This window comes from Macaca fascicularis, chromosome 2 (assembly GCF_037993035.2).
Source record: "Macaca fascicularis isolate 582-1 chromosome 2, T2T-MFA8v1.1".
Taxonomy (NCBI): domain Eukaryota; kingdom Metazoa; phylum Chordata; class Mammalia; order Primates; family Cercopithecidae; genus Macaca; species Macaca fascicularis.
Genome location: NC_088376.1, coordinates 165,025,177 through 165,052,727, shown reverse-complemented (window position 1 = coordinate 165,052,727; position 27,551 = coordinate 165,025,177).

Genomic DNA, 27,551 nt, shown 5'->3' with positions numbered 1-27,551 from the left:
ACAGTTCATGATTTTTGTTGGACTTTAATTTTAATTTACAGTCCAGTCCTCAGTAGCTTTTAAAAATGTGTTGAAGTATAACTTAATATCTACACTAAAAAAACTTTAAAAGTATATAATTTTGATCTATGTATATATGTGTATATTTACACACACATGCACACACATACATATTAGTGAAGCATCATCACAATCAAGGTGATGAACTACACATACCCTCAAAAGTTTTCTCATGTCTCTTAGTAATACCTTGCTTTACCTATCCTCAAGTCTCTCTCACAATTTGCTTCCAACCACTGAACTACTTTCTGTCACTATGCATTAGTTTGCATTGTCTAGAACTTTATATAATTAGAATTATATACTATGTATTCTTTTATGGTCTAGCTACTTTCAGTTCAGTATTATTCTTTTGAGATTCATCTATGTTGTACATATCAATAGTTTATTATTTTTGTTGAGTAGAATTGCATTATATTGATAAAACACAATTTGTTTCATGAGTATTTGGGTTGTGTATAGTTTTGACTATTACAAATAAAGCATCTCTGAATGTTGGTATATAAGTATTTGTATGATTTTTTTATTTCTCTAGGATGAATAACTAAAAGTAGAAAGGTGGGGTCATATGTAAGTATACATTTAAATTTTTAAGAAATTGTCAAACTATTTTGCAAAATGATTTGTATCATTTTTTCATTCCCACCAGAAATATACAAGAGTTCACTCGTTCCACACACTTGCCAGTGTTTGGTATGTTAGTATTTTTAACTTTGGTTATTCTAATAGGTATATGAGAGTTTATCATTGGTGTATTAATTTGCCTTTCCCTAATGACTAAAGAGTTTGGGCATCTTTTCATGTGCTTATTTGCAAACTGAATTTCACTTTGTAAAGTATCTCTTCTAATCGTTTGCCCATGTTTTTCATGAAGTTGTTAAATTTTTGTGATAGAATTTTGAGAATTCTTTGTATTTTCTACATATGGTTTCATTATTAGACATGATATTTGCAATTTTTTTCTCCCAATCTGTAAAGTTTTTGTATTCATTCTGTTTACAGTATATACCAAGGAGCAGATATATGTAAATTTTATGAAGCCTAATTTACTTTTGTTCCTTTTTTGTACTGTAAATTTTTTTGTTGTGTCTAAGGAATCTTTGCTTAACCCAAAACCCAAAAGATTGACTCCTATGTATTCTTTTAGAATGTATATAGTTTTAGGTTTTATATTTAGATCTACTATCTATTCTTGAGTTACTTTTGATATCATATGTGAGTATGAACTTAATTAAATGAATGCAAATTAAGATAGTTTGCATATGGATATTTAAATTGCTCAAGAATAATTTGTTGGAAAAAATTATGCCTCTCCTATGAATTGCTTCTTCAGTCTTGCTGAATTCAATTAACTATGTATTTGCAGGTTATGTCTGGACTTGATTTAGTTCCATTGATCTATTTGTCAATCATCATGCCAATACCACAGTATCTTGATTACCGTAGCTTTATAGTAAATTTTGATAGCAGGTAGTATATACCTTGATAATAGGTATATAGCAACTTTATTATCTTCAGTGTTATTTTAGATAGTCTAGATTCTTTATATTCAATATGAATTTTCACATTAGCCTGTAAAAAGCCTACACAGAATGACCTTGGAACACGGACTGATAGAATATTAAATATATAGTTGAATTTAGAGACAATTGTGCACATTAACAATATTAAGCCATCCACTCTACGAACATAGTATTTCCATTGTTTTAAGACTTCTTAAAATTATCTCTGCATTTTCTAATTTTTTAATTGTACCAGCATTGTGCATCTTTTTTCAGATTTGTCCCTTAATATTTAATATTTTGAAGCTATTGTAAATTATATTTTTAACATTTCAATATTTGATTCCTGGTTGCTAGGACATCAAAATCCAATTGATTTTGAATATTGATCATATATTCTACAACCTTGCCAAACTCACATATTAGATTTATTAGCTTATTTTTTAGATTTCATAAGATCTTTTACATAACCAATTGTGTTTTCTGTAAACAAAGACAATTCTACTTCTTCCTTTCCAATAATGTGTCATTAAAGCTTTTTCTTGCCTTATTGCACTAACTGGAACCTTCAGTATAATGTTAATTCACAGTGTTGAAACTAAATATCCTTACTTTGTTTCTAATCTTAGAAGAATACATTCACTTTTTTCACCTTTAATAATGATGTTAGCTGAAAGATTTTCATAGATGGCATTTAACAGATAAAGTATGTCTCCTCTATTTCTTTTTTTCTGATAATATTCATCAGTAATGGATGTTAGTTTTGTCAAATGCTTTTCCTGCATCTATTGAGATGCTCACAAAATTTTTTGGTATGTGTGTGTATATTTTTAGTCTGTTAATGAGATGAATTATACGGGTTGATATTTAAATGTCAAGCCAAATTTGTATTGCTGGGATAAATCAAAATTCATCACAGTATAAATTTATTTGTATATATAGTTCAATACGATTTTCTAAAATTTAGTTGAAATTATTTCCATGTATGCTCATGATAAATATTGTTCTATAGTTTTTTATTGTAATGTCTTTGTCTGGTTTTACTATTAGAGTAATGCTGGTCTGATAAAATGTGTTGGGAAACATTCTCTTCAATTTTCTGAAACAGTTTGTGCTTAGACATATTTTATGACCTGGTATGTGTTAAATATTTATAAATGATCTGTGCATGATTGAAATTAATGTGCATTCTGTAGTCGATGAGTCAACTTAGTTAATTATGTTTCTCAAATATTTTATATCCTGCCATTTTTGAATGCTTGACTGTCAGTTTCTGAGAGAGGAGTGCTGAACTTTCTAACTCTGGAGATTTATCAGTTTCTCATTGTGTTTCTGTTAATTTTTGTTTTGAATAATATGAGACTTTGCTAATATATCCATACAACTTAAAAATTGCTACATTGTTCTGCTCATTAACTCTCTTATCATTTTGAAATGCTTCCTTTTAATTTTGCTAATATTTGACTTAACATCTCTATTGTTTCTGAATAAGCAGTTATATCAGCTACCTCTTCATTAGGATTTACTGGCATGTGTTTTTCCATCAATTAACTTTCAAAATTTTCTATACCCATGCATTTTAAACATATTTCTTATAGACAAAATAGACTCATTTTCCTTGTCTTATCTTTTTTTTTTTCCCTAAATTACAGCACTTGGTTCATTATTATTGAATGGAATAACTAACATGTTTCGACTTATTTCTACCGTCTTGTATTATACTGCCTATCTATGGTCTCCATTTTTATCTATTTTCCTATTTGTTTTGGATGATTAAATATCTTTAGTGATGTTTTCTCCCATTATTAGTATAAAATTTAGGCTCTCTGTTTCTGTTCTTTTCGTGGTAATATTAACAATTATAGCATGCACAACTGACTTAATAACGTTTGTAATTAATAAATTATTTACCCTCGTTTTTGAAAATACTAGTGTCTTAAAATTTCAACATTAATGCACCCATTTCGATTTATTTATCTTGGATATCTGACATTTTGGGGGTTATCTAACACTTTAAATTCGTACTTTTTGTTTCTATGTTTAGGCCAACAGATGTTATATTTTTATTTTAGAGACTCAGCATTCATTTAGATTTGCTTACTAATTTACCACTTTATTCAATCCTTATTTCTGCTTAAAACTCAAACATTTAGTCAGAGACCAGTTTCTTTTGACCTGAAATTTTTTTCTAGATTTTCAATAATGGACAGTCTTCTGATTATTATTTCTTATAGTATTTGTTTGGTAAAAATATCTTTATATTACTTTTTTTTGAGGTGGAATTTTGCTCTTGTTGCCCAGGCTGGAGTGCAATGGGACAATCTCGGCTCACTGCAACTTCCACTTTCCGGGTTCAAGTGATTCTCCTGCCTCAGTCCCCTGAGTAGCTGGAAGTATAATACATTTTTAAATTGAAAGATATTTTACTGAGTATTCAATTCCAGTGTTGTAGTTATACATGACACTATTACTTTTCTTCATAGCAATTAAAATTTGTACCTCTGTATTTATTTGTTGAATACCTGTATTCTCAAACAGGTGGCTAGGCCATAATTTGTATGTGGGTGGGCACTACGTTCACTTTGCTCCTCATTGGATATACAAACCTAGTAAATGTCTGGAATATGGAAGTTAAACAACATATATTTGAATGAATAAATAACAGAATGAATAAATTAATATATTACTTCTAGGATACCTTTGCTGACCATCCGCATCTTGGTTAGTTGTGACCAGCGCCTATATAAGCAAGAACAACATATTGCTCAACTCCAAGGGTGACACTCATATGACTGTGCCAACATTGTGAACTGGATTGTTCAGCATATACACCATGCAACCCAGATACTGTAATGGCAAAAACAGTCATGTTTATTTTGAAAAGCATATTCTCAAGGACAGCATAGTGAGTTATTATAACTAACCCAATTTGTGGTGAAACATTTTATCAGTAGGAAGTACAGAAGTAGTCTTCCAGCTTTTGGTGGTTAGCTACCACATGGGTATCAGAATAGATGGAAGACAGAAAATTCAAAGGCCTTAAGCAATGCTGCCAAAATCAAAGTATAAAGTTGGGCCACACCATACTGACTTAGTAAACCAGAGAAGTAAGGGTTAGTGATGCTGAATGGAATATAATGTGAACATTCATAAGGTTGTAGGCTTCAGAAGACTGCTTTTCATAAATTAAAAACAGTTTTTACTTATCAAAGACTTTGTTCAATAAAGTTTTCAAATATTTTTTACCTTAAAATAGGATTGTAAAATATCAGAACTAAACAAAGATCCAAGAGCTGTTTAGTTCTGATATTTTATAATCCTATTTTAAGGTAAAAAATATTTGAAAACTTTATTGAACAAAGTCTTTGATAAGTATAAACTGGTTTTAATTTAGTTCAAAAATTCTGTGGAGGAAAAAATAATACTAAGATTTTTTGGTAGATGATTTAATCACTTAGTGAAATAATTATGCAACCTCTATGCAATATGGTGCTCTTGCTTACTTAGATTCTGGTAATACCTACCAGCTTGTGTAGACAGTAAATTTACCTGTGAAGAATTAAATATGAACACAAGAGCTCTCATTTATAGAGAAGTAATATCTTTTTGAAAAATTTACCCTATACTGCTCTGGGTGCTCATGTTTGGCTAATCATGAGTCATCTCCTTCTTTTGATGAAGTAATTCAAATCTGAATGTTTTCATCATGAAAATAAGAGCCCACTATGAATTTTCTTTATGAGAAAGTCTGTAGTTTGGACACGAGATGATCACTTCTCTTGGAGAAACAACACTAAAAAAAAAAATCAAAACTCGTTTTTAGCATAGAAAATGTAGCTCTAAATTTATTTAAATTGGTTCAGTTTTCTATTTCAATTCCTCTGTCCAATGGAAGTATAGCAATAATTTTTAGCATCATGGATAATCGGGAATGATGCAACTGTCCATCAAGATTGCAACATAATAAATGTATGGTCAGCCTATTGAATATACTGTTCCTTTTTGAACGTATATTTGAGTGGAAGATAAAAATGAATATTTGAAGTCCCGGACTTACAAAAGTCTATATTCTAATGTGGATTGTATGGCATGACTTAGATTATCTTAGTTTGAAGCCAATTATATGGAAAGCTGGGATTTCAGACAAGAGCTAAGGAGAAACAGAAGGTAGCATTTATTTCTTGAGCCAACAAGACCAGGCTGGAATTGCTATTAATTTTCTTCTCCTTTTTTGATGGATAAACTTTTTTCCTCTTAAAATATTGGCAAAACAATATATAAAATTCTGTTAGCGATAACTATTTTCTGGGGAAGGGCAGAGGAGCAGAGGAAGAAAGTTCTGATTTTCATTATAAACATCTGAACAATGTATGAATAATCTAATAATATATATGGATTACTTTTTTTAATGTGACAGATATTTTCTAAGTGGAGAGATTGAGAACTATATATGTTTCCTTTATATAGTTTTATGTCCTAAAGCACGAATGCTCATTTTGAACAATATTCATTATGAAAATTAGAAATTACTGATAAACTAAAAATAAAGCATTTTCAAAACCCTATGATTCATTCAAAGACAGAAATTGTTAGCTTTTAGGTGTTTATTCTTCTAGATTGCTTTCTCAAATACATGATGCTCATTTAAAACCTAATATATTACTTTCCACATCACTTAATACATTTCTACATCACCGTTTTTAGGAACTACATAATTTACTTAAGAAACTCATTATTGCTTGACTCGTAGGTTAGTTTTGACTCATCCTTCTTCCTTCATGTTTGTGCATTTGCTTTATTACTTCTTAGAATAAATTCCTAGAAGAGCATTGCTGGCCCAAAGAGATGACATATGTTTAAGGCATTTGATACTGTTGCCAAATTGCCTTTCAGGAAAGCTGGACCAATTTAGACTACCATGAGCAACGTCTCAGAATATCTGTTTCTTCCAACCCCTGCTGCCATTAACTTTTGTCAGTCATTTTAATATTTGTCAACGTAATAACCTCAAAATTAAATCTCATTTTATTTGCATTTTTAGTTAAGTATATTTTCTTCTTTTGTGAATTACCTGTTATTGCCCTGATTACATTTTCCGCTGAGATTTTTAACAATTTCTTCATAATTTGTTACAATTCTTTGTATGCTAACTATATTAACATGTGTTCATACCTTTTGTCCTATCTTTTGTAATTATATTTCCTATTTTAATGTTCATCTCTTTTTTTTTCCTAAGACAAGGACGTTTTATGTTTTGTTTTTAAATCTATTGAGAAACTGAATATACAAATTGATTTTGACCCACAACCTATAGCCATCTACCCAGGAAACTAACCCCTTATCTACAATAAATGACCCAGGAAGCCAGCCTGCTACATCATACTTGCAAGAACAGAAAATGCTATCCCTAAGGACAACTCAGCTTCAGCAAGCTAACCAATAACTTCTGCAGCAGGCAGCCCCAAATGACCAAGCCTTGATTAATAACTGACGGCTTCCTTAATTTTTGGCCCCATTCCTGTAACCAAGTAGGATGACCCACTTCTAGTGATTCCACATACAGCTTCCCCATGACAGAAGCCTCCACTCAGGGTAAATCTGTCCCCTTTTTCTACTGTAAAGGTTTGCCCTTCTCTGCTTGCCTGAGTCTCTGCCTAAACACACGTGATGGTAAGTGACTCTTTTGTTAGAGAAAGCTTGGAATAAATAGCCTTTGCTTTTCTCATTTGTTTTCTCTTTATTTCCATACTAACTGTATATTCTTATATGGTTTCTTCTGTGTTGTCACACATAGAGAGCCTTCTTCATCCCAAGGTTATGTAATTTTTATCTGTACTTATTATACCTTATCGAAGAGACCATATGGTATGTTGATTCAAAGTGCTGGTTGGGAAATTCCTCTATCTGGATTTTGATATCTGCACTGCCACTAACAAAAAATTTCCAACAAGTTACCTAACCTCTCTGGCCTCAGTTTGTACATCTGTTTTAGGGGTAAAATATTAGCTCCATGGTGTTTCTGCAAGGACTACATGAAGATGCTTAGAATAGTGTCTAACACTATATACATTACTATCACCCAATGTATGTTACTGTCACTTCCTATATTTTTTCGAGCACTTCTATGATTACATTTAATAATAATGTAATGATAGCAGGGTTATGATACATAGTTCTTACAGGAACTGAGAGGCATACTCTAAGGACTGGTTGAGCAATAGGTTCTCAATTTCAGCCACTTGAGGCCCCTGCGCTTTGCTTCAGGGATGCATTCACAGAATCAAGAAAATGAGGAAGCTCAAGCATGCTGTAGGGCCAGCAGACTGAGAAATGGGGAAACACTGCCACTTACAGACACATGGATGCCCAAGACTCAATCCAAGCTCAGTGTGTCTATAGTCTTGTGTCCTATTTTATCCACCAGGAGTGCCAAGAGTCTTGATGTGCTCTTCGCTCTGGCCTTCATAGCAGTCACTATTTCTGAATGAAATGGAATAAATTAAATATTTCCTTGTCTTTCCTCAGTCTTTGACCAGAGGTCAGTTAATCCCCATTATAATAGGTAAATATAGCTCAGCTGGTTCATTTAAAGCTAATGTTAGGGATCTGACTTCCACATAGACCCAGAGTAGTTATCAATTTTCAGATATCACCTAAGATTAGTTAGGAGACCTGGCACTGTAAGCAAGAATAAACATTTTTAACAAGCACTGGAGATAACCTTGATAATGATAGCATGGAGATCCTACTTTGAAAAAACACTGCTATAGATATGCTCAGGTACTGAACTGGCTTATGTTTAACTTGGTATCTAAAGTATAAGCTGAAAGGAAAAGGAAAGGGGAAGGGAAAGGGAGAGAGAAAGGAAAGGAGCCAATTGACATGGGAAGAAGAAGAAGGAATTAGATTGCTTTCCTCTTTCATCTTTTTCAAACAGACCCTGGAGAAACAGACCTATTATTTTTATCACCTTAAACATTACATTAAACATATTTGTTTTTCTCAGTCCCTGTTTCTTATGGCTTCTCTGTTCTGTGGTTCAGAGTATTCTGTCACCAGGATAAATCTTGGCATGTCTGAGGAAACATCGGTCACCTTGACCCTTCTCCTCCAATTACCAGGACCTTCTTTTTCAGTTAGAAACAATGTTTTTAACCTTTTATTGGGGTATTCAGTACAACAACCTTCCTTTTAGTTATTTACAAATGGAATTTTAGAAAGATTTTTTAAAAAAGAATGGGGGAAAATATTTAACTTGCCCCACTACAGACACACACACACACACACACACACACACACACACTCTCTCTCTCTCTCACACACACACATAGACACAAACACACAAGTTATATCTAGTACTTAAATATATGATGTATACCATCTCTAATTATTTCTTATGTTTTCATCTTGTCTCTTCAGATAGATGGCAAGACTGGCATATTTCATTCCTCTTATGGTTAGTACTAATATGGAGGAAAATAGGCACATAATACATACTCTTGTTTTGCTTTGTTATTTCTTCCATATGTTTTGGCCATTATTTTCTTGTTTACTGCTTATATTTTATGTTTTACATTTTGTCTCTATTTTTTGTACTCTTTGAAATAGAAGTCAACTTTTTCTTTATTTTCTCACTACATTATCAGAAGAATATCTTTCTGCAACCAGATGGAATACCAAAGCTTATATATTACTATATCCCCTAATACAGACTCCTGGATCCTGTTCTTACTAGTTGCACAGTCTTTCTGTGACTCAATGTGTTTTTGTTATTTATTATTTATTTTTTTTTCTTTTGAGATGGAGTCTCACTCTGTCGCCCATACTGGAGTGCAGTGGCGCAATCTTGGCTCACTGCAACCTCGCCTCTGGGGTTCAAGCAATTCTCTTGCCTTAGCCTTCTGAGTAGCTAGGATTACAGGTGCATGCCACCATGCCCAGTTAATTTTTATATTTTTAGTAGAGATGGGGTTTCACCATGTTGGCCAGGCTGGTCTCAAACTCCTGACCTCCTGATCCACCCACCTCAGTCTCCCAAAGTGCTGGGATTACAGGCATGTGCCACCGTGCCCAGCCAGTTTTTCAATATATAAAATTAGAAAAGAATGTCTACTTTATAGGTAGATAAATTTTAAATTCAATAAACTTATGGGCTTGCTTGAGAGATTAATTAAAGGTATATAAAGCATTTACAATGGTACAAAGAGCATAAATAATTAATAAATATTGATTATTAACATCATTATTATTATATTTGTGACACTACATTAGGATGTCTCTAGAGTTAGCATAGCCAGTTTTATTTTCATTTAGAAAATATGTTTGATTGATGAGTACCTTCCTTTGACAAAAAAATAAAAATAAAAGAAAATACACTTGAAAATATTATTTAATTAAAAGTTCTCAGAATGGTTTAACATACTAGCCAAGTACTATATATGAGCAAACTGAGTATTTCACAAGTTACTACAACTTTTCAAGGCAATAATGCTAAGTTGCACATATTTTTTCAAAAATAAAATAACATCAGCAAACATTAGTAAAACACCTATGAGGCCAGATTTGTATACATTAATCTCATCTATTCCTCAAAGTTACCCTATGAGGTTAATATTATCATCATTAAAGAGATGAATAAATGGGCTTAAAATGCTAAGTAACCTGCTCAAACTCACAGTTCACAAATACTAAAGCTAAGAATCAAACCAAACTATTTTTGGACCTATATTCATCTTACCTTTAAAGGGAATATCTAACCCCAAATTCAAGCCCCTTTGCATGACACCACACTGCAGTATTATGTTTCAGTTCCATTTCTATTCCACGGACATGAAAGCATCAGTAACAGGTTTTGAAGGTAACAGGCTTTGTTCCTGATGTAAGGCATTTTCATTATGCTTAATTCCCTTTCAGTCAGCTGGCATAATAAATAAACTGTGGATAGATGGATGGAAGGAAGGAAGGAAGGAAAGAAGAAAGGGTTGAGGGGTGAGCAGGAAGAGAAGGGAGGAAAGGAAGAAGGGAAAAGAAAGAGAGATAAAAAAAGGGATAGGGAAAGGGAAAGGGAATGGGAAAGGAAAAGGAAGGGAAGGGACAGGAAGGGAAGGGAAAAAGGGAGGGAAGAAAAAGAGGAAACGGAAAGAAGAAGAAGAAAGCAAGAAAGAAAAAGAAAGAAAGAAAAGAAAAAGAAAGAAAGAAAGAAAGAAAGAAAGAAAGAAAGAAAGAAAGAAAGAAAGAAAGAAAGAAAGAAAGAAAGAATTTGTATCTCAGATTCTTATATTACTCCCAGCCCAAGGGAAAGTATAAATGGTTCTTCCTTAAAAAAGAAATTAATTATGATATCGTACCCTTCAATCAGAGAGAACAGTAGAATATATTTCTGCCTCTCCTAATTCCTTTAGCAATAGTTAATTAAGTATGTAGCTTTATCTATATATAGAAACTATCTATAATAATTTAAATAGTGAATTCTTTCCAATAAGCTTCACATGTGCACTAACTAGAAACTTTAAATTTCTACAATTTATTACAGTAAAGAGAATAATGAGGTGCAGATGTTCATCAACTTAAGGTCACATCACAATAAACCCATTGTAAGTTAAAAATAACCTAGGTTGAAAATACATTTAATATAACTAACCTACTGAAAATCTAGGCTAACCTAGATTAGCCTAGCCTACCTTAAATGTGCTCAGAAGACTTGCATTAGCCTTAGTTGGCCACAATCATCTAAAACACAACCTATTTTTAATGAAGTGTTGAATACCTATCTAATTTACTGAATATTGAAGTATGGCTTCTACTGAATGCATATTGCTTTTGTGTCATTATAAACTCACAAAATGGGAACTTAAACTTTCATGAGTAGGAGAGTGTCTGCATAGTTTTATTTTCTCTTCCTCCTTTTTTTGTGCTACCATTGTCAATGATAGCACATCCATCTGTTACCAATACAACAATACATTGTTACAAGTATTACTTTATATGCTTTTATTTCTTTTAGAGAAGCTACGAAAGAAAAGAGTGCAAATAAAGGCATACTTTGTTTTATTGTGCCTTGCTTTACTGCACTTTGCAGATTCTGAATTTTTAATAAATTGAAGGTTTCTGGCAGTCCTCTGTCGAGCAAGTCTGTCGGTGCCATTTTTCCAGCAGCATGTGCTCATTTTGTGTGTCTGTGTCACATTCAGTTAATTCTCTCAATATTTTAAACTCTTTCATTATTATTATATCTGTTATGGAGATTTGTGGTTAGTGATTTTGGATATTACTATTTTAATTGATTTGGTTTCCACAAACCTCACCCATGTAAGACAATGAACTCAATAAGTAAATATGTGTGTTCTGACTGCTTCACTGACCAGCCCTTCCTTTATCTCCCTTTTTCTCTTCTTGAGCCTCCCTATTCCCTGAAACACAACACTGTAGAGATTAGGCCAATTAAAACAAAAACAAAAACAAAAACATACAATAGCCTGTAAGTGTTCAAGTAAAAAGAGTTCCACATCTCTCACTGAAATCAAAAGCTAGCAGTGATTAAGGTTAGTAAAAAACACATGTTAAAAGCCAAAGCAGACAAAAAACTAGGTTTCTTGTGCCAGAGTTAGGAAGTTGTGAATAAAAAGAAAAAATTCAAGAAATAAAAGTGCTACTCACTTTTAATACATTTCAAGTTAACACATAAATTGTAAGAAAGCAAAACAGCCTTATTGCTGATATACAGACAGTTTTACTGGTCTAGATAGAAAATTTAAAAATCCACAACATTCCCTCAAACCAAAGCCTAATCTAGGGCAAGGTCTTAAATCTCTTCAATTCTGTGAAGATTGAGAGAGGTGAGGAAGCTGCAGAAGCAGATGTTGGTTCATAAGGCTTAAGGAAAGAAGCCATCCCCATATCACAAAAGCGCAAGGTGAAGGAACAAGTACTGATGTAGAAGCTGCCAATAAGTTCTCTAGGAGATCTAGCTAAGATTATTGATGAAGGTAAATAAATACACTAAACAATAGATTTCCAATGGAGATGAAATAGTCTTATATTAGAAGAAGATGCTGTCTAGGACTTTCATAGTTAGACGGAAGTCAAAGCCTGGCTTCAAAGCTTCCAAGGACAGACTGACTCTCTTATTAGGAATAACGCAACTGGTAACTTTAAGTTGAAGCCTGATACCCTATCAACCTTGAGAATTATGCTAAATCTACTCTACCTGTACTCCATAAATGAGACAAAAACAGCCAGGATGATAGCACATCTGTATACAGCACGGTTTACGGAATATTGTAAGCCCGTAGTTGAGATCACTGCTTAGAAAAAAAATACTCCTTTCAAAACATTACTGCTGATTGACCATGCACCTGGTCACCCAAGAGGTATGATAGAGATGTACAAGGCATTTAATGTTTTCATGCCATACTGCAGCCCATGGATCAGGAGTAATTTTAACAGTAATATCTAATTATTTAAGAAATACATTTTATAAGGCTATAGCTGCCATACATAGTGATTCCTCTGATGGATATACACAAAGTAAATTGAAAACTGTTGGAAAGTATTTACCATTCTAGATGCCATTAAGACCATTTATGATTCATGTGAGGAGGTCAAAACATCAACATTAACAGGACTTTAGAGGAAGTTGGTTCCAACTTTCATTGACGTTGTAGAGGGGTTCAAAACTAGTGGAGAAGTAACTTCAGACATGAGGGAAATAGCAAGAGAACTAGAATTAGAGGTGGAGCCTGAAGATAGGACTGAATTGCTGCAATCTCATGATAAAACTTAAATGAATGAGTAGTGGTTTCTTATGAATGAATCAATAAAGTGACTTCTTGAGATAAAATTTTCTGGTAAAGATGCTGTGAACTTCATTGAAAAGGCAACAAAGGGCTTAAAATATTTCAAAAACTTAGTTGATAAAGCAGGAGCTGGGTTTGAGAGTATTAACTGCAATTTTGAAAGAAGTTCTACTATGGGTAAAATGCTATCAAATGTCATCACATGCTAAGATAAATCTTTCATGAAAGGAATAGTCCCACAACGGGGTAAACTTCAAAATTATCTTAATTTAATAAATTTCACAGAAACTTCAAACATTAGTAATCACCACCCTGAACAGTTAGCAGTCATCAACAATGAGGCAAAACCCTCCATCTACAAAAAGGCTATGATTTGCTGAAGTTTCATGATTATTAGCCTTTTTAAACAATAGAGTATTTTAAATTAAGATACGTACAGTATTGATTTAGCTGTAATACTATTATACACTTAATAGACCACGGCAAAGTACAAATACAACTTCTATTTGCACTGGAAAAACATGTGTTACTCGCTTTATTGTGATATTTACTTCATTGTGGTAGTCTAAAACCAAACCTACAATATTTCTGAGGTATGCCTCTATAGACTTGTAGTGTTTGTTATGTTATTCTTTTTATTTATCATTTTGGGGTTTATTTATTTTTTCCTATAAATTCAAATTACCATCTGGTGTCATCCCTTCACTTCAATATAGCTTTGCTAACACCCACCTTTGTCTTGTTATGGTAAAATGTGTATTATTTCTATATGATATAGGTTCAAAAATATAATTTTTTATATATCTTTATTTTTATACAAACTTTAATCAATTAATAAAAAGATTAAAATATGGAATTTTTACAATTACATTATTACTTTTATTCTCTGTGGCTTTTTTGTATGTATTCAGATTATCATCTGGGGTTATTTTCTTTCAGCCTGAAGAACTTTCTTTAGTATTTCTTGTAAGAAGGTTCTGCTAGAAACACATTCTTTCAGTTTTTATCTGGGAATTTCTTCATCTTTATTTTTGAAATAGAGGTTTGCTGGATATAAGATATTTGGTTGAAAGGGTTTTTGTTTGCATTTTTGTTTTGTTCAAGTTTATTGCTTTCAATATTTTCTCTTACTATAAAATGTCTTCATGTGGATATTTTTGCTTTTATCCAATTTGTAGTTTGTTAAGCTTCTGGGATGGGTAAATTAATATTTATCATAAAATTAAAAAAATTTTAAACAATATCTTATTAAAATAATTCCTCTTCTCTTTCCTCTATTCTACTTCTAATACTCTGTTGCACATACATTGATGTCCTTAATGGTGTCCTACATTTTCCTGAGGCTCTGTTCACCATTATCCATTCCTTTTTTCTCTCAGTTCTTTGAGCACATAATTTATATTGATCTATGCTCAATTTCCGGTACTCTTTCTCTTGCCAGTTGAAACTACTTTTTGATCCTCTTTAGTAAATTCTTCATTTTCATTATCATACTTTTTAATCCAGAATTTTCAATTTTAATTCATTTTTAAAAATGTTTATTTCTATATTGATATTCTCTATTTAATGAGGCACTGTCATCAGATATTTCTTTATTTCTTTAACATAGATACTAGTTTCCTTTAGTTTTTAAACTAATTTATAGTGGCTGCTTTAAGATTTTTGTCTGTTAAGTCCAACATCTAAGCCCTTTCACAGTCAGTTTCCATTGCCAACTTTTGTCTTCCCACTTATAGTCACACTTCCCCATTTCTTTACATGTATGTTAATTGTTGATTAAAAACTGGAAATGTTATAGAATATATTATGGTGGCTCTAAACAAACAAATCGTATGATTTGTTTTTGCTGTTTTATTTTCATATGTTTAGCGACTTGGCTGAACTAGCTTAGTAATGTCTATTTCTCCTGCACTGTGAAGCCTTTGATGTCACTCTTCAGAGGGAGCAGTCTAAGAAGTATACACAGTCAACCTGAGATGACAGTTGTTTTGCCAGGGCTCTCATTCACTTTCTCTTTCACTGATCTCTAAATTAAGCTGTCATCACACCTTTCCCACCCTTTTCTGGCATCACACCCAGCTGTTAGTCTCCACTCTCTCCAGATGATTGCGCTATTGTTTTTAACAATGCTGTAGAGCATAAAATGTTCAACAGTGTGATGCAATTAAAAGTGGGCCCCTTTGCAATAATTATTTCTTTTATTTTTCTTTATTTCTTCTTAAAAAAAGAGAAAATTTGATACATGTATAGAACGTGCAGGTTTGTTACATAGGTATATGCATGCCACGGTGGTTTGTTGCACTTATTGAGCTGTCCTCTAAGTTCCCTCCCCTCCCCTCCTACCCCACAATAGGCCCTGGTGTGCGTTGTTCTCCTCTCTGTGCCCATGTGCTATCAATGTTCAACTCCCACTTATGAGCGAGAACATACAGTGTTTGCTTTTCTGTTCCTGTGTTATTTTGCTGAGGATGATGGCTTCCAGCTTCATCCATGTCCCTGCAAAGGACATGATCTCATTCTTTTTGATGGCTCCATAGTATTCCATGGTGTATATGTACCACATTTTATTTATCCAGTCTATTATTGATGGGCATTTGGGTTGGTTCCATGTATTTGCCATTGTAAATATTACTGCAATAAATGTATGTGTGCATGTGTCTTATAGTAGAATGATTTATATTCCTTTGGGCATATACCCAGTAATGGGATTTCTGGGTCAAATGGTATTTCTGGTTCTAGGTTTTTGAGGAATTTCCATACTGTCTTCCACAATGGTTGAACTAATTTACATTCCCACCAACAGTGTAAAAGCATTTCTATTTCTCCACAGCCTCACCAGCATCTATGGTTTCCTGACTTTTAATAATTGCCATTCTGACTGGCATGAGGTGGTATCTCATTGTGATTTTGATTTGCATTTCTCTGATGATCAGTGATGTTGACCTTTTTTCTTCTGTTTGTTGGCCATGTAAATGTGTTCTTTTAGGAATTATCTGTTCACATATGTTGCCCACATTTTGCTGGGGTTGTTTGTTTTTTTCTTGTAAATATGTTTAAGTTCCTTGTAAATTCTGGATATTAAACCTTTGCCAGATGGGTAGATTGCAAAAATTTTCTCCCATTCTGTAGGTTGCCTCTTTAATCTGATGATAGTTTCTTTTGTTGTGCAGAGACTCTTTAGTTTAAATAGATCCCATTTGTCAATTTTGGTTTTTGTTGCAATTGCTTTTGGTATATTTGTTATGAAGTCTTTGCCCATGCCTGTGTCCTAAATGGTATTGCCTAGCTTTTCTTCTAGGTTTTTATGGTTTGGAGTTTTACATTTAAGCCTTTAATCCATCTTGAGTTGATTTTTGTGTAAGCTGTAAGGAAAGGGTCCAGTTTCAGTTTTCTGCATACAGCTATCCAGTTTTCTCAGCACCATTTACTGAATGGGAGATCCTTTCCCCATTGCTTGTTTTTGTCAGGTTTGTCAAAGATCAGATGGTTGTAAGTGTGTGGTATTATTTCTGCAATCTCTGTTCTGCTCCTTTGGTCTATATGTCTGTTTTGGGACCAGTACCATGCAGTTTTGATTACTGTAGCTTTGTAGTATAGTTTGGAGTCAGTTTGCGTGATGCCTCCAGCTTTATTCTTTTTGCTTAGAATTGCCTTGGCTGTACAAGGTCTTCTTTGATTCCATCTGAAATTTAAAATAGTTTTTCTCTAATTCTGTGAAGAATGCCAATGGTAGTTTGATGAGAATAGCATTGAATCTATAAATTACTCTGGGCAATGTGTCCATTTTCACAATATTGATTCTTCCTATCTATGAGAATGGAATGTTTTTCCATTTGTTTGTGCCCCCTCTTATTTCCTTGAGCAGTGGGTTTGTAATTCTCCTTGATGAGGTCCTTCACATCCATTGTTAGCTGTATTCCTAGGTATTTTATTCTCTTTGTAGTGATTGCGAATGGGAGTTTATACATATTTGTCTCTCTGCTTGCCTATTGTTGTTGTAAAGGAATCCTTGTGATTTTTGCACATTCATTTATATCCTGAGACTTTGCTGAAGTTGCTTATCTGTTCGTGAAGTTTTTGGGCTGAGATGATGGAGTTTTCTAAATATAAAATCATGTCATCTGCAAACAGAGACAAATTAACTTCCTCTCTTCCTATCTGAATACCCTTTATTTTTTTCTCTTGCCTGATTGCCCTGGCCAGAACTTCCAATACTATGTTGAATAGGAGCCATGAGAGGGCATCCCTGTCTTGTACCAGTTTTCAAAGGGAATACTTCTAGCTTTTGTCCATTCAATATGTTATTGACTGTGGGTTTGTCATAAATAGCTCTTATTATTTTGAAATATGTTCCATCAATACCTAGTTTATAGGCACGTTGAATTTTATCAAAGGCCTTTTCTGCATCTATTGTGATAATCATGTGGATTTTGTCTTTGGTTCTATTTATATGAGGGATTACATTTATTGATTTGCATATGTTGAACCAGCCTTGCATCCCAGAGATGAAGCTGACTTGATTGTGGTGGATATGCTTTTTGATGTGTTGCCAGATTCGGTTTGCCATTATTTTACTGAGGATTTCTGCATTGATGTTCATCAGAGATATTGGCCTGAAGTTTTCTTTTTTTTGTTATGTCTCTTCCTGGTTTTGGTACCAGGTTGAAGTTGGCTTCATAAAGTGAGTTAGGGAGGAGTTCCTCCTTTTCAATTGTTTGAAATAGTTTCAGAAGGAATGATGCCAGCTCTTCTTTGTGTTTCTGGTAGAATTCAGCTGTGAATCTGTCTGGTCCTGGACTTTTTTTTGGTTGGTAGACTATTAATTACTGCCTCAATTTCAGAGCTTCTTATTGTTCTATTCAGGGATTCAGCTTATTCCCAGTTTAGTTTTGGGAGGGTGTATGTGTCCAGAAATTTATCTGTTTCTTCCAGATTTTCAAGTTTATTTGCATAGACTTATTTACAGTATTTTCTGATGACAGTTTGTATTTCTGTGAGGTCATTAGTGATACCAGCTTTATCACTTTTTATTGTGCCTATTTGATTCTTCTCTCTCTTCTTATTAGTCTAGCTAGCGGTCTACCTATTTTGTTAATTTTTTCAAAAAACCAGCTACTAGATTTATTGATTTTTTGGAGGGTTTTGCACATTGCTATCTCCTTCAATTATTCTCTGATCTTAGTTATTTCTTGTCTTCTGCTAGCTTTTAGATGAGTTTGTTCTTGCCTCTCTAGCTCTTTCAATTGTGATGTTAGGGTGTCAATTTCAGGTATTTCTAACTTTCTGATGTGGGCATTTAGTGCTATAAATTTCCCCCTTAACACTTCTTTAGCTGTGTCCCAGAGATCCTGGTACATTGTCTCTTTGTTCCATTGGTTTCAAAGAACTTCTTGATTTCTGCCTTAATTTCATTATTCACCCAGGAGACATTCATGAGTAAGTTGTTCAATTTCCATGAAATTGTGTGGTTTTGAGTGAGTTTCTTAATCCTGAATTCTAATTTGATTGTATTGTGGTCTGAGAGACTCTTTATGATGATTTCAGTTCTTTTGCATTTGCTGAGGAGTGTTTTACTTCCAATTATATGGTTGATTTTAGAATAAGTGCCATGTGGCACTGAGAAGAATGTATATTCTGTTGATTTGGGGTAGAGAGTTCTGTAGGCGTCTACACAGTCCACTTGATCCAGAGCTTAGTTCAAGTCCTGAATATCCTTGTTAGCTTTCTGTCTCATTGATCAGGATAATACTGACAGTGGGGTGTTAAAGTCTTCCACTATTATTGTGTGGGAGTCTAATTCTCTTTTTAGGCCTCTAAGAACTTGTTTTATGAATCTGGGTGCTCCTGTATTGGGTGCATATAGATTTAGAATAGTTAGCTCTTCTTGTTGAATTGTTCCCTTTATCATTGTGTAATACCTTTCTTTGTCTTTTAAAAATATTTTTGGTTTAAAGTCTGTTTTTTTCAGAGACTAGCATTTCAACACCTGCTTTTTTTTTTCTTTCCATTTTCTTGGTAAATTTTCCTTCATTCCTTTATTTTCAACCTATGTGTGTCTTTGCATATAAGATGGGTCTCCTGAATACAGCATACTGATGGATCTTGACTCCTTAACCTATTTGCCTGTATGTGTCTTAATTGGGGCATTTAGCCCATTTACATTTAAGGTTAGTATTATTATGTGTGAATTTGATCCTGTCATCATGATGCTATTTGGTTATTTTGCACACTACTTGATGCAGTTTCTTTGTAGTATCATTGGTCTTTATATTTTGGTGTGTTTTTGCAGTGGCTGGTACCAGTTTCTCCTTTCCATATTTAGTGCTTCTTTCAGGAGCTCTTGCAGGGCAGGCCTGGTGGTAATGAAATCCCTCAGCATTTGCTTGTCTGGAAAGGATTTTATTTCTCCTTCACTTATAAAGCTTAGTTTGGCTGGATATGAAATTCTGGGTTGAAAATTCTTTTCTTTAAAAGAATGTTGAATATTGGCTCCCAATCTGTTATACCTTGTAGAGTTTCTGCTGAGAGGTCCACTGTTAGTCTGATGGACTTTCCTTTGTGGTTATCTGGCCTTTCTCTCTGGCTGCCCCAGTTTTTTCTTCATTTAAACCTTTGATAATCTGATGATTATGTGTCTTGGGGTTGATCTTCTTGTGGAGTGTATTAATGGTGTTCTCTGTATTTCCTGAATTTGCACTTTGGCCTGTCTTGCTAGGTTGGGGAAGTTCTCTTGGATAATATCCTGAAGTGTGTTTCCCAGCTTGTTTCCATTCTCCCCATCTCCTTCTGGTACTCCAGTCAATCATAGGTTTGGTCTTTTTATGAAGTCCCGTATTTCTTGGAGGCTTTGTTCATTCCTTTTCATTATTCTCTATTGTCTACATGTCTTATTTCAGTAAGGTTGTCTTCAAACTCTGATATCCTTTCTTCTGCTTGGTCAATTTGTGTATGCTTCACAAAGTTCTTGTACTGTGTTTTTCAGCTCCATCAGATCATTTATGTTCATCCCTAACTATTTATTACCCATCTTCTGAAGCCTGCTTCTGTCAGTTCGTCCAGTTCTGCACCCCTGATGGAGAGACACTGAGAACATTTGGAGGAGAAAAGGCACTCTAGCCTTTTGGGTTTTCAGCATTTTTTCATTGATTCAGTCTTATCTTCATGAGTTTGTCTAGTTTCGGTCTTTGAGGCTGCTGACCCTTGGATGGGGTTTTTGTGGAGGCCTTTTTGTTGTTGTTGCTGTTTTTGATGCTGGTTTTGTCCATTTCTGCTTGTTTGTTTTTCTTTCAATAGTTAGGTCCCTCTTCTCTAGGGCTGCTGCAGTTTGCTGGGGGTTCACTTCAGGCCCTATTTATCTGATTCACTCCCATGCCTGGAGATGTCACTCAAGGAGGCTGGAGAGCAGCAAAGATGGGTGCCTGCTCCTTCTTCTTGGACGTCTGAACTCCAGGGGCACCAACCTGATGCCAGTAGGATCGCTCCTGTATAGGGTGTCTGACAATCCCTGTTGGAGGGTCTCACCCAGTTGGGTGACACAAGAAGTAGGGCCCATTTAATGAAGCACTTTTTCCCTCGGTGGAGAGGATATGTTTCGCTGTGGGGAAACCCACTCATCTGGGCTACCTGGATTCCTCAGAACTACCAGGAGGAGAGGCTAACTCTGCTGGGTCACAGAAATTCCAGCCACCCCTCCCCCTAGTGACTCAGGCCCAGGGAGATCCGAATTCTGTCCCAAGCCTCTGGCTGGAGTTATTGGAGATCCTGCAGAGAAGCCTGCCCACTGAGGAAGGATCCTGCAGAGAAGCCTGCCCACTGAGGAAGGAAGAGGTACTCTGGCTGCAGATTGCCACTCCTGGTTTGTTGGGCTGTGGGGACAAGTCTTGGGACCAAGTCTTCCAGCCTCCCTGGCTCCAGCAGGGGAAAAGTACAGCCTGGAGCTATAGAAATGGGTGCCACCCTTCCCCCACCCAGGGAGCTTAGCATGTTAGGCAATTGCTAGTTTCAGTGCTGGCGACTGCCCCTCCCCCAGGGAGCTCAAACAGCTTAGACTACAGACAACCATAGCAGATGCTGGTCGCCCCTCCTCCCAAGAGTTTGGTAGGCTTAAGCAGTTTCCAACTGAGAGGATGAAATAATCTGCATGTTCCAGATTTGAGACTCTAGGCCCCAGTGGTGGCATGGGTTAGTGAGTGGGATCCTCCAGTCCGTGGGTTGCACAGTTCCATGGAAAAAGCATAGTTTCCATGGCTGGGTGGCATGCTCACTCACAGCCTCCCTTAGCTGGGAGAGGAAGTTCTGCTTCCCCGTGTGACTCTCAGGTGAGCCATCACACCACACTGCTCTTCCTTCTCTCCCGGTGTTACGCCAGCCTTCCAGTAAATTTCTATGACAAAACCCGGATACCTTGGTTGCTGGTGAAGGATTCACATGCTTATTATGTTTTTTTTTTTTTTTTTTTTTTTTTTTAATTTTGTTGGGAACTTCCAAATGCCTCTGTTTCTACTCAGCCATCTTGCAAGAATAATTTCTGAGGCTTACTCTGCCCCTAGTAGGAATACTGTTAGCTATCTATTTTACTGGTTCTTTGCAGTAAATTAGCTGGTCTACGCTTTAGTTGTGGCTCTCATAGAGTTACTTGCCCCCTTTAAATTGTTTACCACAAAAATCTCCTGTATTAGCCAGGGCTCTCTAGAGGGACAGAAAAAATAGGATAGATATATATATAAAAGGGAGTTTTTTTAAATATTACCTTATACAATCACGAGTTCCCACAATAGGGTGTCCACAAGCTTGAGGAGCAAGGAGAGCCAGTCCAAATTTCAAAACTGAAGAACTTGGAGTTCGATGTTCGAGGGAAGGAAACGTCCAGCACGAGAGAAGGATGTAGGCTGGGAGGCTAGGCCAGTCTCTCCTTTTCATGGTTTTCTGCCTGCTTTATATTCACTGGCAGCTGATTAGAGGGTGGCCACCAGATTAAGGGGCGGGGGGGCGGTCTGCCTTCCCAGCCCACTGACTCAAATGTTACTCTCCTTTGATAACACCCTCACAGACACACCCAAGATCAATAATTTGATCTTCAATTGAATCAAGTTGACACTCAGTATTAACTATCATCTCCATTATTTTTAAAGCACTCTTAAACTTAAAGCTCCCTTCACTGTTTCACATACAGACATTTTCTAATGGTGGGGCTTCAAAGCTCTCTATTCTTCTGAACAGTCTTTACCTCTGGTCAAAATCTCTAAACCACTGCTCTGGAACTGGGGCAGACCACGGGGCCCATTTCTTTCAGAGTAATATTCCTGTTTTATAACTGCAGCACTAAGAGAGGGTTACAGGCTCTGTTACTTCTTGGCTTACCTCTTGTCAAGTGTGTCCACTGAAGAAACCACCAAACGGCTTTGTGTGAGTAATAAAGCTGTTTATTCACTTGGGTGCAAGTGGGCCGAGTTCAAAAAGAGAGTCACCAAAGGGAGATGGGGAAAGGGTTGTTTTATAGGAGTTGGGTAGATCATGGAAAATTACAGTAAAAGGTGGTTATCTATTGTTAGCAGAGAAGGGGGTCACAAGGTACGTGGTGGGGAGACCATAAGACTCATTGTCCAGAAGAAGAATGCCACAAAGTCAATTGATCAGCTAAGGTAAGGCAGGGACAAGTCACAATGGTAAAATGTTGTAATGCTGGTTAATCAGTTAAGGCAGGAACTGGCTGTTTTACTTCTTTGTGGTTTTTTGGCTGCTCCAGACTTCTTGGCTCCTGCAGGCCACCTGGATGTATACGTGCAGCTCACATGGGTTATAATGGCTGAGCTTCGGCTCAGACGCCTGACACCTCTCCTGTCATGAAATCTCTACCTGAGAAACAAGGCTGGGCAAGGACTGTGGAGATCCCAGTATTTTTTACCTGCCATGCCTGGAGTAGAATCTCTGCCCTATGAATGGGAACTGAAAGTAGGAAGGGAGCCCATGACAACTTTCTAGGCTGCTTTCATCTATAATTTAGTCTTCAACACGCAGCTGGTGGAGATGATAAAGAATGTGGCCTGGCCGTCTTGGAAGGACATTGTGGCCCTTCACTGGCAGCTGGAGGAAGAGAGAGCTCAGATATTTTAGTCAAACCTGCTTACAGCAGATGTCTCAGTGCTTAGCTGGGAGGGGGGCAGTTTGTGGCTTACATGCTCCAGACTTTCACGGTTATTAATGACATTTCATAGGTTTATTGATTAAATATTTCTTCTGTGTGATTTCATTTCTGCTCTTAGACAATTTCCAGAGACTTTAAATAGTCTTCTTTTTGTTTTTTAAACAATTTTTGCCAGTTATGCTCTCTCCATAGTCTTTTCTCAGTTTTACTGGAAAGAGTGCCTTTGAAGCTCCTTATGCTGCAAATCCAGAAGTTCAAGCAGTGTCTTTCTCCATTTGTGGCTTTAAATTTCATTTCTATGATGAGTAATGGATACTGTCCACTTTTTTAAAAATCCAGGGATTTTTTTTATCACTTACCTTACAAAAATATTTAATTCATTTATCCAAATGACTGCAATTATTTTTAACAACTTTATTGAACGAAAAATTTGACATGTAACAAATTGCACATATTTAAAGTGTACAAATTAGTACATTCTGATATATGTATACTCCAACAAAACCATCACTACAGTAATAAACATATACATTACTCCCCAAATTTGCTCATGTCCTTTTGTAATTCTTTCTATTGCATCTTTCTACCCACTATTCCCTTGCACTCTCCTTACATAAGCATTGATTCACTTTCCATTTATATAGATTAGTTATCATTGTCTAGAATGGAATACCAATAATACCATACAATATATAATATTTTTGTCAATCTTCTCCCATAAATGTAATTATTTTTGATTCATTCATTCACTTTGTAGCATATACCAACAGTTCTTTCCTAATCATTGATGAATGCTATTATATAAAATCCATTCATCTGTTGGTGGATACTTAATTGTTTATAGTTTTAGGCTATTAAAAATAAAATTGCTATGAATATCTATGTGCAAGATTATTTTTGGATATATGGCTTTATTTCTTTTGGGTAAATACCTTGGAGTGAAATAACCAGATCTTATGATAGGTATATGTTTAACATCTTTTGAAAACTGCCAAACTCTTTTCTAAAGTGGTTGTTCTATTTTACATTCTGACCAGTAGTGTATGAAAATTCCAGTTTCTCCGTATAGTTGCCAATAAATGGAATTATCTGTATTTTTATTTCAGCAATTCCAATAGATGTGTAGCAGGATCACATTGTACTTTTAATTTGTATTTATCTAACAGTGAAATATCTGCCCAAATCGACTATTTTAATGAGTTGTTTTCATCATCTTTTTTAGATTGAGAGTTCTTTTTATATTCCAAATACACATATTTTTATATGCATATGACTGCAAATATTTTCTCCCAGGCTGTGGCTTAACTTTTAATTATTTTAATAATATGTTTCAGGAAAAAAAATTCTAATATTTATAAATTTTAATCTATCAATATGATATTTATAGATTTTCTTTTAATTCCCTAAATGTAGATCACAACAGTTTTTAAATACATATTTTTCTAAAGTTTTATAATTTAGGTTTCACATTTAGGTCCATAATTTTTATCTATTAGTGTTTTTAATGTGAGCTAAGGTACAAATTGCAAGAGATTTTTTAAAATTTTGTTTTTGTTGGGTTTGGTTAACCAGTATTGAAATAACTGTCCTTTCTCCACTAAATTGTCTTTGCACTTTTTCCAAAAATCAGTTGTCCATATATGTCTGGGCTTACTTTTTGACTCTCTATTCTGTTTCATTAATATATATGTTTATTTTGGTGCCAATAGCACAGTCTGCATTACTACTGCTTTATTATAAGTTTTATATTCAGGCAGTATTATTTCTTCGGTTTTGTTCTTCTTCCTCAAAGATTTATTTATCCATTCTATGTGTTTGCATTTTTAAATAAAATATAGGATCAATTTTTCAATTACTATTCTAAAAATTTGGATGCAGAGATGTGACTTTCCAAATGCATCATTGAGAACTTCTGTGAATCTCATTCTCCATAAAACCAATGAAAATTCTGGCAAAAATTGTCAAAATCAGCTTTCTAATAACTTTGGAAATTAACCATGGTCTTATTACAATTGCAGGGTTTTTGATGAAAACAATACAAAGGAAAAACTCTTATACCTTGATAAGAAAAGTGATTTTTAGCTTTTATGTTTGACTTATCACCATCCCTCTCTTCACAGACATTGGTTATTAGTTCAACCTCAAGGCTTCATTGTACCCTTGAAAACAATGCCTCACAACAACAATAGCAGTGAAAACCAGGAGCTTGCACCACTACAAAGAACAGACTAGGCTTTCATTTCTTCAAAAAAAGCCCTTCTTCAGAGTATTGTCACAGTTAGACCTGCATCACGGCTATCTAGAATAACCTGATTTCTAGGACATTACCATTATTTAGCTTGAATTCAAGCTCACTGCATTGAAAATGTGTATCCCCAGAGCATTTGTTTAAAAAAAATTGTTTACCATAGCAGCTGCTTAAGACTTTAATACAAGTTGAGGCAAGCAAGAGCCTGATAATTTTAAAAAAGGTTTGGGTATCAAAATTCCCATAGAAAGCTTGGGAAAAGCTCTGATACATTCCTGTAGTTGTAGAAATCTACATGCATGTACAAGGATGTGCATATGACCATGATACAACCTGACAGGCCCAATCTCTTAGGACTGGCTGAATTTGAAGTATTATACAAGCAGGAAGTAAATGATAAGTCAGAGTTGTAAACAGCCTGTGCACTGAAGGCATGACTAAACTTTCATACAGAGTCACATGGTAGAGGATGGTAGCTCAAGGTTTTTAAACAAAACTCTGATCAATCACTAGCTGGTCTCTAGGTTAATCAAACAGAAACTTCCATGGCATAACATTACTGGAAAAAACAGACTTTATCAAATTAGTGCAGAAAAGTCACTAACCAAACAAACAGAAATAGCAACAACAAAAAACATGAATAAGAGTAAGAATAAAGTATTGCAGAGTTACCATATTATGTTATGTTATCCCAAATATCCAATTTTTAACAAAAGTTACCAAAAATATTTGAATGTATGGTTCATATACAGAAAGAAATGCAGTCAATAGAAACTCCTTAAGGGAACTCAGATATTGGACTTACTAGACACAGACTTAAATCAGCAAGCATAAGTGTAGTTAAAAAAAATAAAGAAAATCATGTTTAAAAAATTAAAGGTAGAACAGTGATTATCACAGTATAAGATAGAGTATTAATAAAGAGACAGTAATTAGAAAAATAAAGTCAAGTAGAAATGTTGGAACTGAAAATAACAATAATGAAAATTTCACTTGGCAAGTTCAATAGTAGACTTGATCTAGCAGAAGCAAGAATCAGCAAACTTGAAGAGAGACCAATTGGCATAATCTAGAGTTCGAAATAGCAAAAAATAACTAAGAAAAATAGACAGAGTCTCTAAGATCCATGAGATACTATCAAGTTGTACCCACAAATGCATAATGAAATTCCCAGAAGAGATAAGAGACAAAAAGCAGAAATAATATTTCTTAAAAATATCTAAAAACTTCCCAAATGTGATGGTGAAGAGATAAACTTGATTAAAAAAATAGAAACAAAGACAAACTTCACAACCTTGATGAAAAGATTAATCTACACATCCAAGATGTTCTATACCCTCGAAGTAGGACAAATGAAACTCACATATAGACATAACTTGGATTATTCATTCCTCCTCGTCAGTCATCCATAACCCCTGGGAAGCTGATTAGTAACCTATTTTCACAGGTTTTAAGGCAAGTTGACTCAGAGAAGAAGTAGAGGACAATTGGACAGAGATATAAATATTGGTGGGGACCTCACCACTCGCATCTCTCTCACTATGCACACATACAGAAAGGACACAGTTACCTCTTTAGAACTGTCAGACCCCAGTCTAAAATAAATCCATCTTTCTATCTTTCTCTGTACATAAATAAATGTGAATTTATAATGAAAAAAAACTGTAACTAAACTAAAAAGCTATAAAAAGCTAAACTGTAAAATGTCAAATTATTATTTTCTTATTGGTGCCCTGAGGAATACAAGGTGTAATAAGTAAAATAATAAAATTTTTAAACTGTCAAGCTGTAAAAAGTCAAAG